This window comes from Lagenorhynchus albirostris, chromosome 1 (assembly GCF_949774975.1).
Source record: "Lagenorhynchus albirostris chromosome 1, mLagAlb1.1, whole genome shotgun sequence".
NCBI classification, from domain to species: domain Eukaryota; kingdom Metazoa; phylum Chordata; class Mammalia; order Artiodactyla; family Delphinidae; genus Lagenorhynchus; species Lagenorhynchus albirostris.
This window is the reverse complement of record NC_083095.1, coordinates 28,682,528-28,700,708: the sequence shown is the minus strand read 5'-3', so window position 1 is coordinate 28,700,708 and position 18,181 is coordinate 28,682,528. Positions and strand designations below refer to the sequence as shown.

General features: G+C 48.8%; 1 protein-coding gene across 1 annotated transcript in view; it reads right to left on the bottom strand.

The window, feature by feature from the left end:
• MIDEAS (mitotic deacetylase associated SANT domain protein) overlaps nt 1-17,175 on the bottom strand; it is a 67,723-nt gene extending 50,548 nt beyond the window's left edge. Inside the window, exon 1 of the mRNA XM_060139320.1 lies at nt 16,532-17,175. The gene's annotated coding sequence lies outside the window, so the exon portion shown is untranslated. The remainder of the gene's footprint in view (nt 1-16,531) is intronic.
• Between the last annotated feature and the right edge of the window lie 1,006 nt (nt 17,176-18,181).

Below are 18,181 nucleotides of genomic sequence, written 5' to 3'. Positions count from 1 at the left end.
TGATACTGACGATGTAAAGGCCTTTGAACAGGATTTCCTCATAATGAAAACACCCCAGCCCTGGTCCCGGGGGCAGGTAGGCTCAGGGCCCTGGCTTGATGAGGAAGGAAGAAGGAATGTAAACTGGGAGAGGAGGGGTTATGACTGTAGGTAGGGGGAGGGCCCCAGAGCTTCCCTTGTCAGAAGGGCTCTGAAAGACACCTCCACCAAAGAAACAAAGTTACACAAATAAACCCACACCATTTAACCTCCAAAGTCCCGGGTGCTAACTCTTACTGCTGCATTTGCGCTCTCAATTTTACTAATACCTTATTTCAGCAACTTCGTAGGTGACACTAGGGCTCTTTGTGGGCTAGCCTAGGAACTCAACTACCATTTATAGCATTGTTTCTATGGAAATGTGTTTCAAGCTTCAAGAAACTGAGCTGCTGACAACCCTGGGGCAAGCACGTGGTCTATAAATTAGGGAACTGAGACGAGCAGTTATTGCTGGGTCCTGGGCTCAGGAAGACAGCATGTTACTTAGATTCTGTGTCAGTTAATACACCACCAGCAATGATCCCGTTGGAGCTGGCTGGTGGTCACTGTAGAGGGTGGGGATGGGACCACGGCATCTAGGAATGAACACGATATTCTAGGAAAGCACATGGATATTCCCCACCCCTGCCTCCAAACCCACGCACAAGCCTGCGTGTCATGGAAGACATGAAACCAGCCTGAGTACCCTTCATGAGTATCCAAGCAAGCCCTGTGCCCAACATGCTCTCCAGTTTCTCTCTGACTCTGGCAAACTGCCAGCCACAAGGCCCTATTTCAGTCTGATCCTGGAACAACAAACTCCAAATCTTTGACAGTTCTGGAATTTGGCTTTAGCAGATATGTGCTTGCGATAACCCATCTCTCCACACGTTCTGTTGCGGTGGCTTCTGTGTTAGCAGGCTCCAACCTGCCCGCTCGAGGTCTGCCCAGGGCTTTCCAGCTCCACCCACTTCGGGACGCCAAGCAACACAAGGAGTCTGCATTTCCTGCCTTGGACTGTGCTAGTCACAGGGAAAGAATGATCGTGGGCCCTGCAACAGATACTCCACGTGACAAGAAAGTTCCCCACTAAGAAGAAAAGGCTACACACAGGGAGGCAACCCAAAGGGGGAGTGATGGGTGAGAAGGCCGTGCACTAGGTGTCCCAAGGTTCTGTGATGCCAGAGATACAAGGTGGTCAGAAGGCGGTCAGAAGACAGTCAGCTGCTCAGCCACAGGCCACAACTGCAGCTGCAAGTCCCAGCACAGCTCATGGCAAGATGAGAGAGCCCTGCAGGCCAAGCCAGAGGTAGGCTGGATGAATGTGGGGGGTTTCATGAGGCTGGCTAAAGGGCAACTCTAAGTTTCAATACTATAATGAATCTGTGCAACACTGTGCAGGAGGTCATTTTGCAAAGCACACCCTCCCCGCTGCCTGTGTGAACTACAGAAGAGAGAATCTGCCTCCCCCTGCGGCTGGGCCAGCAGGACCCGGCAGCCTCGAGGTGAGTGGGCGGCTTAGAGCCAGAGCCTCCGGGCCACATGTACTCACTGGGCTGGTTCCCTAGAAACCCAGGTGCAAACAATCATCTGGGGCTCTGAGGCCACTTGAGGGTCGCCTGCATCAGGCCGAGTCCACTGGGAGCCCCGTAGTTATGTAGTTAGCCAACCTATGAAGTCAGGCTCGGCCAATCTGAACTCTCCAGCCCCTGCAGTGCAGGGGGCTGATAAGACACAGCAGTTCCTTCTTTCAGGTGGTAACAGATGGGAGGCCTGGAGTTCCTCCCCCTGGCCTCCTTCCCACCCAGATCCAAAGATGTTGATAAGTTAAGGTCTTTTTTTTTTTAAGTATATAATATATAAGTATATACATGTATTTATTATATAAGTATAGTATATATTAGAGTAAACTAATATATAATAGAAATGTTATAAAGGTATAATATATTCAACTATATTAATATATATTATATAATATATATTAAAGTATTATATAAAAGTATATATATGTAAAGCAATTTCAAACACACAAATACTCCACTCATAACCACTTCACCTAAATCTTGTATTTACCTTATGCCGGTTTATACCATAGCCAATGTAATCAGTTTTTATGCACTCATCAAGTGTATGTGCAATTTGCCTGTTAAAACAGAAGCCACTTTTTCACCAAAATTCTTCGGCACTTTCGCATGAATTAGTATCATCTTCATATTAATTTAACAGTGGCACAATCTTCCACTGAGTCTAGGTATCACAAATTATATAGCCATGTGGAACACTCAGGCTGTTTACAGTTTTTTGCTATTTTAAACAACGTTGCTATAAATATCTTTGTGCGTATAGCTCTTTTCCTTTCTAGAATTATTTCCTTAGAATAAATTCCCAAGAGTAATACTAGTACGTAAAAGGAAATTAACATTTTTTATAGCTTCAAGTTTTACATTTAAAAAATATATTGTTCAAAAAAATATATATATATTGTTCTGTGTGAGCTACCTGGACTATCTTTTTCAAAAGTAGTTTTCCTGACACCTCCCAATCCTACCAAGCAATGTAGGATGGCTTGGAGGTAGCTCCCTTGATTTGCTGGGGAGGGATGAGGAAGGAGGACAGAGATGTGAGTAGGAAGGTGGAGGATTGAGTTGGACAGGAGGAGGGAGCAGGCCCTCTGGAGGCAGAAACAAAGGCAGATCCCAAAACAGATCCCTCCCAAAACGGGCCAACACCTCCCTAGGACATCAAACCCACCCCACCACTCAAGTTTCCTCTGAGTTGATCTTCCAAGGGCCAAGAACAAAGACACACTTCAATGGGTTCCTAAAAGAGATCTTAGAAATACGATGTAATTCCTGGTCTGGAAACATATTTTGCAAACAACAGAGGCCATGGACTCACAGTGGTCAAGTAGGCCCATGCATGTGTGGGTTCAACTTTGAGAAAGAAAATCTCTTAAGAAAGAAAGTCCACCTCATCAGAAATGGTGGGAAATATGCTCCTCCACGGCTCTCTCTAGGTGGCATGCAGACCCCGGGTAACTATTCCACACCAGGAAGGTTCTTGTGAGGTAACACAGGTCCCACTGTGAGGCACCATAAAGACACCGCCTGCCAGGCTCTGTTCACAGGCTTGGGGAATTTCTGAGCAGGAAAGAACCACATGTGGTGTAAGTGTCTCATTTTATTTTTTTTTTATTTTTTTTTTAAGTGTCTCATTTTATAGACAAACTGAGACCCCAAGTGCTGCATCCTGCAGTCATTGTCAGGTGGGTGCCCCTCTTCCTCCAACAGAAGGAGCCACAGCCTGTCCTGACGGTCACTCGGCTGACCAGGGCTTTCCATTTTAGAGCCTCAGGGCCTCCTCTCATGCTGTGCTGACTCGTTCTCCCTAGTTCCTTCTCTGTGCAAAGCCAGCAGACAATGCCAGGCATGGACACTAAGGGGTCCTCCAAGGGCAGCTGGTGTTTAGCCCTCTTCAGGGGTTGGGCTGATGGGGAGGAAAGTCTCTGCCACCTTCAAACCAGCTCCTCACCATAGATGCCTCCTCAGGGTGAGGGGGACCCAGGTGCTGGGCTTTGTGGCCCTAAATCCCCTTCCCACCCTCACCAGGGTCTCCCTCAGGTTCAGAGAAACAGCAAAGCCACCAAGGCAGCAGCTCCACCAGCAGGTGCAAAGGGAGGCTGTCAGCTCACCAATCACACGTGTCCCCTGACCGAGGCCAGGTCCTGGGCCTGCCCCTATGCCCTCACATCCCCTCAGGCCGCCCTTCCGGTCCCATCACGGGACACCTACTGTGTGCCAGGCACAGTGCTAGGCCAGGGAGGAGCCAGGCACACCTGCAGCTGATGCCAGCATCCTCCTGTGGGGAAGCTCGATTGCAGAAACGCTAAGGTGGCAGCTCAGGAAGGCAGCAAGGAAGCAGGTGACTTCTGACCGGCTCTGTGGGCTTCTGCCAGGAAAAGGGCAGGGAGGACGGCTCCAGGCAGGGGGAACAACAAGGCACAAGGCACAGAGGCCTGGAGGAGCGCGGAGGAGCGGAGAGAACATAAGAGGGCGGCGCTAGGGAAGGGGGAGAGGCAGGAGAGGAGGTGGAGAGGTGGGCTGGGGCTCTCAGGGCCTTGGGGGCCTTTCTGAGGAATGTGAGGTTCCTCCTGCAGGACTTGGGCAGCCCTCAAAGGTTTTTAAGAGGGGTGACGTGATCAAAGCTGTGTTTTAGTAAAAATAGCTCAGATCCTTCCAAGACATCTTTTCCGCTTCCGTGTTGTTCTCAACACGATTCTATGTCATCTGGACAAAAATGGACAAATCAGTGCAACTGCCAGAGCCAGCACCGGCTAGGAACACTCCTGCTCCGTCCTTCCCGGGGCCACCCTGACCCCACACTGGCGAGCAGGCCTCAGCCTCAGGAATTACCTCCAGTCCGGGGTGCAAGAACCCAGCCCTCGACACACTCAGCTTCGTGGAGGCAGCAGCTCCCCACTAACAGGCACCAGTGGAAAAGACCCTTGAAATGCTGGTAGCCACCACAGTCATGAGGCCAGAAGTTCAAAACTGCATTTTTCTCTTTAAAGCAAATTAATTCCTTCGTCTAAGTTTATTGGAACTGAATGGCCAAGATTTCAGTCAAGGTGCCCTGATGTCAAAGAGCTATAACCAGAGGATCTGAGGGCAAGAAGGGAGCTAGTGCTCAGCGAACAAACACCCTCTTGTTTGGACGAGGAAACTGGGCAGGGATGCGACTGGCAATGCTGACAGCCCCAGGCAGATGAAGCCCTACCTCCTTTAGCTCTCTCTCAGGCAGGATATTGGATAGGACATCTCCACCAGGTTGACATCTTTAGAACGTGAGAAGAACCTACTCCTGTCACTTTGGACAACTTTGGCACCAAGCCTGAAGCCAAACCCCAGTCAAAAGCAAGGTAGCACCTCCCAAACACCTCACGGCCCTGTGGGTCTTGCCCAAACCCAGAGGAGAAACAGAATTTGTACTGTAGCTGCCTTTTAGCCAGAGAGAGCCAAGCTCTGGCCTCTGTCCTTACAAGGCAGCGCTGAAGTTTTCCAAGTGGAATCAAATGTGCAGGGAGGATCCAGATGCTAGGATGAGCTCTCTTTTCCACTGGAATCCTTCAAATTCCAGAGGAAAAATCCAACTGCTGATGAAATGCTCAGATCTCCAGAGCATATAAGAATCCTAGGACTTCCCTGGTGGCTCAATGGCTAAGAATCCTCCTGCCAATGCAAGGGACACGGGTTTGAGCCCTGGTCCAGGAAGATCCCAAGGCTGTCGAGCAACTAAGCCCGTGTGCCACAACTACTGAGCCTGCACTCTAGAGGCAACGGGCCACAACTACTGAGCCCACGTGCTGCAACTACTGAAGCCCACGTGCCTAGAGCCCATGCTCCGCAACAAGAGAAGCCACTGCAATGAGAAGCCCGCGCACCGCAACGAAGAGTAGCCCCCGCGCAGCAGCAAAGACCCAACGCAGCCATAAGTAAATAAATAAATTTATTTTTTTAAAAAAAGGAATCCTAAAGTTTAGCCGGAGGCTAAAGGATTCAGAAAGATGTCCAAAAAGATTAAGATCAAACGTGGATATTTTCAGTGGCCTATGGGGGATGCCCCATCTCCACCTCATGTCCAGCACTGCCCAGTCATCCCAGTCTGAGGGCTAGAACGGGCTCTGGCTTCTATGGTGGACACTTGTCCACCTGGCATGCGTACCTGTCCCCAGGTTTAAGGAACCTGGCAGTGTGAGTCCTTGTGGGAGGGAGAGTTCCACCTGCAACTGGGGAAGCTGTAACCTCCAGAATCTGTGAGAACATGAGCATGTGACCTAAGCTGGCCAACCAGATGCTCAGCCTGGGCTCTGCCTGTGGATTGAGTGACACAAAGAATCGGGGAGAGTTCAAAATTCATTCTGGAGGTGGTGGCAGCAGTCAGGTTAGCAGGCACCGGTGATGCCAGGCCAGTGGCATCATCACCTTGTCTTTGGTTTCAGCTACCCAACTTCCCACAGGTCCTGAATGATTTCTGAGCCTCAGTCTCCAGATTTCCAGGACATTCAGTGAGTCACCAGATATCCTTCCAGTACATTCCTTTTCTCATTAATTTAGCCAGAGTCAGCTTCTGCTGTTTGCAGACCAAAGACCTAGACTACCCCAGCATGTCCTTCTACCTCTACACTGACTCCTCTGCACTGCCCCCCCACCCCCCCGAGACAACACCTAGGCTCAAGCTTCTATCTTTCCCTCCGGGAAAAGAGTCTCATCTAAATACACATCTGAGAGGATCACAGCCACCGAATAATCACAAATATGAACAAATGACGTAAGTGCTGAATATAACAATTCATCCTGCCCCTGGTTCTAACCAGATGTCCCAACTTGGGGCATTAATATCAGAAATTAAAAGCATTATCACTCCCTTGGACTCTTCCCTATTTCCCCATCAGTTCAGGGAAAGGTGGACTTGGAGTCAAGAAACCTGCGTTCTAGAACTTGCACATGTCACTCCAACCCTGGGGCACCTGGTGACACCTGCACCACCTATTTCTCAGGGAGGTTAAATCAAATGAGAAGTCCCCACCCATGGCAAAGACGCAGGAACCTTCTAATTCCTAAGTCAATCATTCTTTTCAGTCCTCTCTTTCTTGACGTCCCCAATGATTAACAGTTGATCAATTTCAACTCAATTTAATAAAGACTTATGGAAAACTTGCCATGTGCCATGTGCTGTACTAGGTGCACAAAACCATGGTCCCTGTTATAAAATGCAAAGCTCCCTCCTCCTTTGACATCTATGACATCATGCTGTCCTGGTTTTCTTCCTTCCTCACCATTGGTTCCTTCCTGGTCTCCGTTGCTGACTTGCCTAGTACCGTACCCCTTAAACGGTGATCCCCTTGCCTCCTACTGCATGCTCTCCATGGGTGATGCCATCAGCTCCCCTAGCTCCAACCACCTTCTGTGTTCTGGTGATTCCCAAGTGTCTGTTCCAGAGTGTCTGACAGACAGAGGGGGCTACTGGGAGGTAACTGGGTTTGTCTGGAACTTGTCTTGAAGCTGTAGCTGCACAGTAAGTCATCATTTTTACTTAAGTGATGTTTATTTGGGGTAGCTTGGTTAGAGTTCGTGGAGGGGGCAATGCTGCCCATTGCCATCCCTTGTGGGAGTCTCCTGCCCCAGACCCATATGTCCAACTGCCCACTAGAACTGCTTTCTTGGATGTCCCGGAGGCACCTCCAACTCAACATGTACAAAATTAGACTCATTGTCTCTTCCCTAAAAGCTGCTCCTCCTTGTTTGTTTCAAGCAGAAACCTAAGGAAACACTTCAACTTCTCCCTTGCTCTATTCATTTGGTTGGTCCTCAAGGCCTGTCAACCCAACTCCCTCGACACCTTCCTAATCCAGCTTCTCCCTCCCCCACCGCTCTGGCTCAGACTCCTCCATCTCACCCCAGGGACCACAGTGACCTCCTGCAATGACCTCCTCACTGGTCTCTTTACTGCCCATTTTTCTCCAGCTCCAGTCAATCCTCCACATCACAGTGAGTAACCTTTTAAAAAGAAAATCTGATCCTCTCTCTCTCTCACACACACACACACACACACACACACACGCACACACACACACAATCAGTCCTCAGTGGCTCCCCAGTGCCCTCAGAGTAAGGTCTAAATCTCTCCGCTGACACAAATGGCTGGCCCGTGACCTGGCCCCTGTCTGTCCTTTCTGCACCCCCTCCTACACGTGCTCCATCACACCCGCTGCTTGCAGTTACTGGAGAAGACCGTGTTGTGTCACGCCTCCACTCCAGGCCCTGCCTGAGCTGCTCCCTGTGCCTAGAATGTCCTGACCCCCTTTGCCACCTGGTGTCCACTCGTTTCTCAGGATTTGGCTCACACACCACTTTCTCCAGAAAGTGGCCCTAAATACCCTTCGAGATTTTGCACAAAGATTTTGCTTCTATGTGCTCACACACCACTTTCTCCAGAAAGCCTCTTATTCATTAATTCCCCAGGCTTCCCTGAGCACAGGGACCATGCAAGGCACTGGGGCCGTCCTAGACCTTTCCTAACGGTCCTCTCTCCTCTGGCCTGGCAGAATCGACCTGTCCCTCCTCTGAGCCCTGCAGACCCCTGAACAGTTTCACATTGACATCCGTGGCACCAATGGCTCTTGGCTTTTGTGTGTGTCTGTCTCCCTCACAGACCGTGAACACCTTGAAGGGGGAGGCATCCCCAGTACCTAGCACAGAGCTAAGCACACAGTAGGGACTCAAAAAATGCATATAGCATGAGTGAGTAAAAGAAGGAAGAATGTGGGGGAAAGCACTCTATAAACAAGATGGGCAGGGTTCCACTGCTACTGCTGTGGCCAGGTTTCTTTTTCTCCATAACTGGGAATTCAGATCCTAAATGCCAGCTGGGTAGGTCAGCACAGGCTCCTTGGAGGAAATCCTGAGCCTTTCCCCACCTCTAGTGCAAGTGGAAGTGGGGATCTGGGAGTGGATTTGGCTCCTAAGTTGTCCCAAAGCACATGCTACTGGGAGGCCACAGAGGAAGTAGACACAGACTCACGAGGTAGATTCCTTGCAGGCCCCTTACAATGGCCTGCAATAGGGAGGCTGGGGAAGGGAAGCAGGGGAAGGGGAGAGAAGGAGAGCGGATGTGGAGGGCTAGGGCCTTAGAGCAGAGAAAAGTGTCTGCTCCACATGGCAGTGCCCTCGCCCAGCCCCACAGCAATGACAGGTCACCCCAAGCATAAGTCCTTCCTCTGCAATCCTGCAGTTAAAACCCACTCCATGGATCTCTCCGTTGCACCCTGCTCACCTGTTCAAAGAGCCTTTTTTGCTTAACGTCCTATGGTCATTTCCTAACTTATAAACCCTCCATCTATTCAGGGGTGAGCATGGGCTAAGAGCCCTGAGCCTGCTGCCTGCTGCCTGCGGAATATCACAGTATAAGTATCTCGGCATGCTGAGTGAGACTGTAGTATTTGAACACACACATATTTCATACTACAGAGCCCCCAAATTCAAGACACTTCATCTGCTGCTTGACCTTGGAAACTGCAACTTCTTCCAGAACTAGAGGAACAGCCTAAGATGAATTTAGGTATCAAGAGCCAGTATGTCTGCCGCCTACCTGGTGCCCTCCTAAGGGACTTTCAATGTTAATCTTGATTATATTCTTATTTTTCACTTTACACACTGACTTTAGAACCTGACCCCCAGAAAATGCAACTCCACCAAATTCCGTTCTTAAGTGACTAATCCACCCTGAGTCTGTTTTTCCCTCCGACAACAACCTATCTCAGAAGCTGACTGTCAGCCTCCTGGAGAGAAGGGGCAAGTGGGACCCTGCTTCGCACCCCTTGTTGTGCCACATGCAGTGCTGAGAGCACTGCAGCTGTTCTGTAAATGCCCAGTGAGGACAGTCAGCCTTGCCCAAGGGCTGACAGGCTGCCCAAGGGGTGCTAAGTCTGTGTTCCTGGGCCTTCTAGCATCCCTCTTCTTAAACACCTCACTCCAACCCTGGTTTTTGGTTTTGTTTTTTGTCAAGTTTCTTCTTTTTAAATCTTTGTGTACTGCCTTAAGGAAACTAAAGAGATGGAATTGTAAACAAAATCCTTGGTTTACAAATAGGCTGGAACTGATGATTATGATGACTAAGATGATCAATGCAAGATGGTGAAAAGAAATGGAATGTGGGGTTTGTGCCTGACTCTTCCATTCTGCAGCTGTGTGACCTTAGAGAAGTCAATTATCGTCTCTGACCCTTAGTTAAAAGTGAGTTACTGTAGGTTCCCTTCCCAGATTTAAATTCTCTGAGATGCTGCTATTGCAGTTACTATAAAACAGAGGCGGGGGACTTCCCTGGTGGCACAGTGGTTAAGAATCCACCTGCCAATGCAGGGGACACGAGTTCGATCCCTGGTCCAGGAAGATCCCACATGCCGCGAAGCAACTAAGGCCGTGCACCGCAACTACTGAAGCCCGCGCGCCTAGAGCCCGTGCTCCTCAACAAGAGAGGCCACTGCAGTGAGAAGCCCGCGCAACCGCAACTAGGAGAAAAACCCCGTGCAGCAACAAAAACCCAATGCAGCCAGAAAAATCCAATAAAAAACAAAAAGAGAGGCGGGATGATAGCAGTCCCTAAGGTCCTAAAAGTTATAGAAGGTTCTACAGTTCTAAAAATTGATTATTTTGTGAAACAGCAGATTCTATTGGTTTATTAAGTGCAGTTTATGCATAAGTTTTCAGAAAGTTTTCTAGGTAAATCCCAGCTTCACCCCTTTTATGTTCATCAAGAATTTTCAATTAAAAGTGAATTCAACATATTGACTGCAACATTGTATGTAATAGCAAAAGACTGGGAACAGCCCAAACGTTCTGCAGTAGTAGACTAGTTAAATAATTGATGGCATTTTCATACAGTGGAATACAATTTAGCCAATGGAAAAAATGAGGTGGCTCTATGAGCACTGATACAGAATAACTTCCAAGACACATTAAAAATGAAAAACACAGAATGCTGTGTAGAGTATGCCAGCATTTGTTTATAGATTCATACTTTCTTCTATGTGCAAAAGCTACATCTGGAAGCATAGCTGAAAAATGACAAATTGTAGTTGCCTAAGACAGGGACACTGACAGAATGAAGAAACGGGGAACAATAGAGGATGGAAAATTTATTTTTTCAAAGGATTATGTTATCAAATTTATCAGTATTTTCTTATAAGTTCTGTTTTGTCTCTTTCTTAAGAAGGTCTTCCTTCCCTCAAGGTTAAAATACACACTTATTTTTCTAATTCCATTGCATTTTTATACGTATGTATATATCTGTATAGAAATCTATTGTCTATATTGAAATTATTTTTGAGACTTACTTTACACTGTATAACTTACATCTTTTGAATTTTGAACTACAGGTATGTATTACCTGTTTTTTAAAAATTGAAGTATAGTTGATTTACAGTATTTTATTAATTTCAGGTGTATAGCATACTGATTCAGTATTTTTACAGATTATACTCCATTAAGTTATTACAAGATAACAGCTATAGTTCCCTGCGCTATATAATATATCCCTGTTGCTTATCTATCTCATACATAGTGGTTTATATCTCTTAATCCCATACCCCTAACTTGTCCCCCTCACTTTTCTCTCCCCTTTGGTAGCCACTAGTTTGTTTTCTATATCTGTGAGTCTGTTTTTGTTTTGCATATACCTTCATTTGTATTATTTTTCATATTCCATATATAAGTGGTATCACACAGTATTTGTTTTTCTCTGCCAGAGTTATTTCACTGGGCATAATATTCTCTAGGTCCATCCATGTTGCTGCAAATGGCAGAATTTCATTCTTTTTTATGGCTGAGTAATATTCCATTGTATGCATATACCACATCTTTATCCATTCATTTGTTGATGGGCAATTGGGTTGCATATTACCTTTCTGAGAAGAAAACTGGGGAAAAAAGAATCTACCAGATTTTATTTTAAAAAAATCTTTTTTAAGGAATTTAGTGTATAGGGTGCATTTTATGGCATGTGAATTATATCTCAATTAAAAAAGAAAGAATCTAGCTTATATGGCAAGGTTGAGATTACTAGCATGAGAACTGGGTGGAGACAACAGAATCCTCCTAGTTAAACCTGATGCTAGGGTTTAGCAAGGATCTCCCCAAGACTCAGTTTTATAGTTTAGCCTAGTTTTATAAGTCAGTACCTATTTGGGCAAATCAAAGCTATGGTCAACCAGGAAGCATCTCTTTGTCTTCCTCACAAGTGTGTCTGACAGTTGGCCCTACCTCCTTCTATCAGTCTGGTTCCCTTTGAGGAACCCAGGTAATGGATGCTCTCCCCAAAGAGCCAGTGCTCAGGCTTAGGACATCCTGGGGCAGATCAACTAGGCCCAAATCAAGACAAGGAGGAGCCAGTGCTGAAGCTGGACAGACACTGTCTAGCAACCAGGGGGAAGAGGTGCTGGAAAAGAAGCTGAACAAGAGGTACAAAGCTAGGAGGCACCAGAGAGAGGCCAACAGGCAGAAGGAGGCAGGGCTGGGTGAATGTTCAGAATAAAGACTGGGAACCAATTGGGATATATGTATATGTATAGCTGACTCACTTCGTGATACAGCAGAAACTAAACTCCAATAAAGATGTTAATAAATAAATAACCCCCCCGCCTCCGCCAAAAAAAAAGACTGGGAATCATGGCCCTTGGCGCTTGGCTTGGGTGTGTGCCTATGCACAGCCAACAATATCTGAAGGCCACTGCATCTGCTGCATCTTCCTCATCATCACCATCATCCCCATCATCCAACATTCACCAGGAACCCCAGGGCTGGGAATACAAAGATATATAAAACAAGGACTTCCAGTTTAGTTGAAAAGTGGTAACACTGATCCACCCAAAAGCACATTTAAGAAGCTAAAGGAAGGGTATGATCAGAGCTATGGTCCAAAGGAGAAGCTGAAAATCCTTTAGACCAAGTTTCAAGGATTCTTCATCAGGGGCCCCCAGTGGATGTTACTGGAGTTCCAGGGAGAGGCCCACAGGGTGGAACAGGGGACATTCTTAAGGAGGTCAACATGAATAGGGCTAAAAAGGAGAGCAAGACTGAGCCAAGTAGGAGAGAGGAAAGACGGGGCGTTCCAGACTTCCGGGGAAGCATGAAAGGTAGGAATGCTTGCCACAAGCAGTGTGGACAAACACACAGAGTGGGTCACCAGGTCAGAGCAAAGGGCTAGGGCAGGAGAGCAGTGGAGGCCAGACCCCTGTGTGGGAGGCCCTGACTGCCATCCTAGAAGTTTGATCCTTCCTGTGCAGACAGTGGGGAGCCACTGAAGGTTGCTGAGCAGGAGGCTGACCCTTGCAAACAGGCATTTTAAGTGAGATTACAGAGGAGCCCTTTATCCCAGGCTTTTTCAAAGACCTGTGTGCATTTCAAGTGGCACTTGAGAGAGAAAGTCGTAAAGCACTGCCCTGTGTCATGTAGACAAAGAAAAAAAAGGTTGAAGGGTCTCACAAAGAGATGCTTCAGTGAGAATGAGAAATGAAGGGGGGCTCATTTTAAAGAAGGAAACAAATTTGCAGGACAGAACTGCCGGGCATCTGGAAAACTGCAGCACTTTCTTCAGAGTCTGGAATGCCCTCTTTTGGCTGGAGGTGTTCTGCCTCCTTTTTTGGAGGTTAGTTGTGATGTCAAAACATGGAATTGCGGTGTAGGGAGGCAGCTGGGAGGAGGTAGACGAACAGAAATATAAATACTGGGCCCGGAGAGCATAAAAGGCCTCCATACTAAGACCATCCCCTTGCAGAGGACTTTGCCATCTGCCTCTCTCAGTGGAGCCTCGGAGTTTTTGTCAAAGTTGCTGGGAGCTTCCTAACTACCCAAATAGTTTCTCCTCTTAAAACAATAAAATGATTTTTAAAAATCGGTCACATTTTGATTCAGAGCTTTTTCAATATTGTTCCTACTTGTGCACAGTGAGGCAGTAGGCAGGGCTACTCTGGGGCCATGAACTGGGCAGTAACTTTAGGCCATAAATCAGCATTTATGTAAGGTGGAAGAGGAAGTCAGGATTAAATTTCCGGTCTTAAACTGGGCTGGGTACAACTGCAGGGCAAGTTCTGTGAATACAGAGGCAAAGCTGAGCAAGCCAAGGGAAGGGCATGCATGAGTTATGCACAAAAATCAACCAGGCTGAACTGATGACATGGACGGGCAACTGCTCCAGGTGGCTCCACAATTCTGGGGGGCGGGGGGTGGGGTCTGAGTCCTTCCTTCTTGGCCTTTGCTAGGGGTCCCTCTCCCCTGCTCTCCTGCCCACACTCCCTGGGGCCTTTGGGCACTTTTAGTCTCTGCACGGTCTACATGAACACAAAGGATTGCAAACTCAAAGCTGTCTTTCCGCTGGAGTCAGAAGGGAATGCTCCCCTCCCCGCCCCTCTAGACTAGTTCTGGGTACCAGTAGGCTCTTACTAAAGCAGCCATGGTCAGGTGATACAGCTGACCAGGACCTTGACAGTCAAGTTCACTGAAAACCCAAATGTACCCAAAACAAGGGGTTGTGCAACTCATGGGAACTCCTACTTCTGTGGTGTTTTTGCTCTAACCCTCATTCCCCTGTGGCAACTGTGTCTGAAGTCCCAGACTTTCCAGAAACGTCCTGATTTCACATGCTTTTCCTTGAGTCTCTGGAAGCACATAGATGTCTGCCAGGGAATATGCCCTAATGTTTTGGTTTGACAAATGGTCACTGTGCCCGTGACACCCAGCTGGCATGAGGTTGCAAAACAGCATTTTCCCACCAGGTGAAACTCAGTTACTAGGCTGGGGAGAAGGCCAGGCATGGGGACGCTCTGGTGTGCCAGGCCATCGGTACCTGCTGCCGAGTCACACACACCCCTTAGCAGGGCTGAGTGCTACCCCGGCAGAGTCTCTACCTAGGGCAGCGAGAGAGGGGGCTGAGATTTGGCATGTGGGAAGAATGACCCAGCATGCATCCTGTACATGTTTTTGACTGTGTTTTAAATCCCTCTACTACAGTTAGCCACCTCTGAGGCCCTCAAGGAGAACCTGTTTGCCTTCTTTCCACACTTGAAGGCTTAGCTCCCTTCCTGCAGCACAGCAGTTCAGGAGGTGTGAGGACACCCACCCTGGTCTGTGCAGCAGGCCTTGCTCAGGAAGGGGGTGGGGGAGTTCCTCTGGAGAAAATGAACATGAGTCACTCCTCTGCCTCCCCCCCACCCCCACCCCCTCGGACCCTCGCCCCCGACACTGGCACAGACACACAGCCTAAAGCCCCAGCACTCTTCCCTTTGCCCAGAACACAATGAAGGAATTAGGACCCACCTACTAAGCTTCTGCAGCTGACACTTCAAGGCTCAAAGTCTAGCTCACCAGCACAGTCACACGTCTGACGTGTCCTCTTTGCAACCAGGCCCCAATCCAGCTGCCATGCAATTTTGCTAATTCAAACTGCTTTCCCGTTTAGGGATGTTGATAGCCATCTCCCATCTCCTTTTCCTGCTGACATCATCCCACATTTTCTACAGGCACAAATAAGGGTACAGTTCCTGGGGTAGTTTTCAGGCTGCCAGAGGTGGAAGTGAAAAGATCCTGCCCTCCCGGGTCCACTTCACTTCTCTGGCGTTTGGCAAATTGTCCCGAGTTTTAGGGATAAACGAGGAAATAAATTACCTAGCTAAGGTGAAAGGCCAAAAAGAACTTGGTGACTGCAGCTCAGACCCAGATCTGTCCTGGGCATCTGCAATGCAAATCTGCATTTTGTTCTCTGCCCCCGAGGTCTTGCACAATAGCCTGTGTATAAACATCCACGCCAACAATGCCTGACTGTGCAATCACGCTGTAATCACAGGCCGCCAGGAAGCTGCTGCTAGGAACTGCACCATTCAACTTCTAGACATCCCATGTCAAAGGAGTCTTTACGGCACGGACGTACATTCCTGCACACACCAACGCGTCCCCGCCGCCGCCGCCGCCGCCGCCGCCGCAGCTGCTGCTACAGTTGAAGACTCCAAGCCAGGGAACTAGGGCGCCACCCGCCCGACCCGCCAGTCCCAAGTTACTATGCAGGGATGTCATAAGCTTCTCAGCTGTTCTTAAAAAAAAAAAAAAAAAAAAAAAAGCCTGCTCCACGAGGCTATAGAGGGCGGCGGGAACCACCATCAAAGTTCCCAAGCACATTCCTGCAGCCCTAGCAGTTTTCGAAAACAGAGAAGAGTGAGATGCCTCAAAGAGTCCACTGGAAGCGGGTTTTGGAGTTTTATATAGAAAACACTCACATATGTAGGTGGGTGCGCTGACAGCTTTTATGGCTAAATTGCAAAGTGTTAGGCCTTAGTGATTACTGTCAGGCTCGGGACGTGGTGTGGGAGGAGAAAGGGTGGGGGAGTCAGAGGAATTTGTTCAAAGGGGGCTTCGGGGCAATTCTGGTTTTGCATTTTGGAAATGCGTAGGGTTGTTTTCCCAAACTTCCGAGTTGCTCTGCTCTTCGTCATTGTCAGGCCAAGCTAAGAAAAATGGGGGGAAAGTTCCTTTAACTTCCTTCCTGCGACCTCGGCGAGGGCTACGAAGAGGAAGAGCACGCTTCCTTGGGAAGCACCGGGCGGGAACTGGGGGACCGCTGCGCCCAGCCTGTCGCGATGGGGAGCGCCGGGTGGAGGACTAACCTCGGACGCAGGACACGGGAGGCCCCTTCCCTGCACCCCTCCGCTAGCCAATGGCGCCCGGAGCGGCCCGGCTGCAGTCCTGGCTGGTTTAAGTCCCGCGGCAAACCGGCGACCACAGGGGCGCAGCCCGGGGCCCGGATCCCGGCCGCCGAGCTCCCTCCCTGCAGCGCCCCTCGCACGCAAGCCCAGCGCAGCCGGCCCTACCCGTCCCGCCACATCCCCGCCCGCGCGGCCAAGTCCCTGCCCCGAACGTTTCCGGGCGTCGGCGCCCCGGCTGCGGAGGGGCTGCCGAGCTCCGCGGCTTACCTGCGCGCTGGATCCCGGGGCCGCTCGGAAGGGCGCGGGGCGCAGGCGAGCAAGGCCCGCAGACTCAAACTTTGTTGCTCTCGGGACGGCGCAGTCGTCACTTCCTCGCTGAACGGGTGGCGCGGCCCGGGCCGTGACCCAGCAGCTCGCGCGGTGGCGCGCCGGGCCCTGCAGCCGCCCGCGCCTCCGGCTCTGCGCGCCCTCGGCCGCCGGGGGAAGCGGGCTGCAGTCCGCCGAGCCTGCACCCCTCTGGGGGAGGCTCGCTCCAGCAGGGTGGTTTCCGCGCCGAAGAAGTGCGGTCGAGGCTGCTCTCAGGCTGGATCTGGAAGATGGTGTTGGGGTTCAGGGACCCAGAGCTGGGGTTACGGGAAAAACAAAGGATGGGGAAGGAGAAAAGTTTTTCAGTTTGATGTTGCTGCTAGACGGTCCTGTTGGAAAGCACAGTGCTCTGTGTTTGTTTTTGCTTTGTTTTTGTTTTTGTTTTTCCCACCAAATAATGCCTAAGCTGGGCCTTAAAACGCGGGTCTCCTCTTCCCACGTTCCCTCAAAAGATCTGCACACTTGTCCTTCGTCATTTCCACTAATTATAAGGGAACAGGACGTTCAGCGTTTATGACTTCAGGGGGCTATTTCAGCGCCCAAGTTGGGACTGAAAAATAGTTTCTGTTCTAATCCTCCCCCGCGATTTCCACCTCCTCCTTTACAGTCAACTCACAGGTCTGTTTGGGGCCTGATGCATTCCGTATTTCGTCACGGACCAAAAGTGACTTGGAGGGTAGGGTGGAGTCCTGACAAAAGGAGCTTCAGGCAGTAGTAATTCTGAAATTTATCATTGCCCAAAATAAATTCGCTCACCCTATTCAAAACTACAAAAACAAAAGGCCATCTTTTTGGTTCCTGATAAATAGCAACAAAGTAGTTAAACAGCGGTCTTTCGGGAAGAATTCCTGATCCGGTAAAGCTGGAAAGAAAATGGGTTAGCCTTTGCTGTGGTTGAGGAAAAAAAAAAAAAAGACATTTGAAACTGCAACGGAGGGCTTTCCTAATAGTAACGTTAGCTTCATTGCAGCTTGTTGTGAAAACAGGGACCCTTTCAAAGGTGGTTCAAAAGCATCAGTTAGGGCTCCACAATTTTCCCTTTTTCCCCAAATACTGCTTCTACAAGCACATTGGCCAGATCACAGAATCTTCCATTCTAATGCTTCATCTTTTTACTAAAGCACAGGAAACCGCAGAGTTGAGTGAAGGCTTTGTCCAGAAAGGTGGATGTAAAATTGATAGAAAGTAACATCTGAGAAACGATCCCCGGGTCTGTGTTAATACCTAATGGGAAGCCACAAACGCAGACTTACCCAGGAGTATGAAGATAGAAGCTCTCCTAGCAACATGAAATCCCCCACATTGCAGCCCTTTATGCACAATTATGATTTCTACCGAGACATTATTAATGGCACATTATAAATACAAAATGTTTCATGTAAGAAAAATAACGTTCTGAGAAATAAGTGCATTATTATACTCTCAATAATTATAATTCTCTGAAATTTTTATGACATCACACTATTGTGGGCTGGTGGTGGAGGGATTGTCCATTTCAATTTTGAAATAGAAGTAATTCCTTAATGCATTCCGCTTAAGGCAAGCAACGCC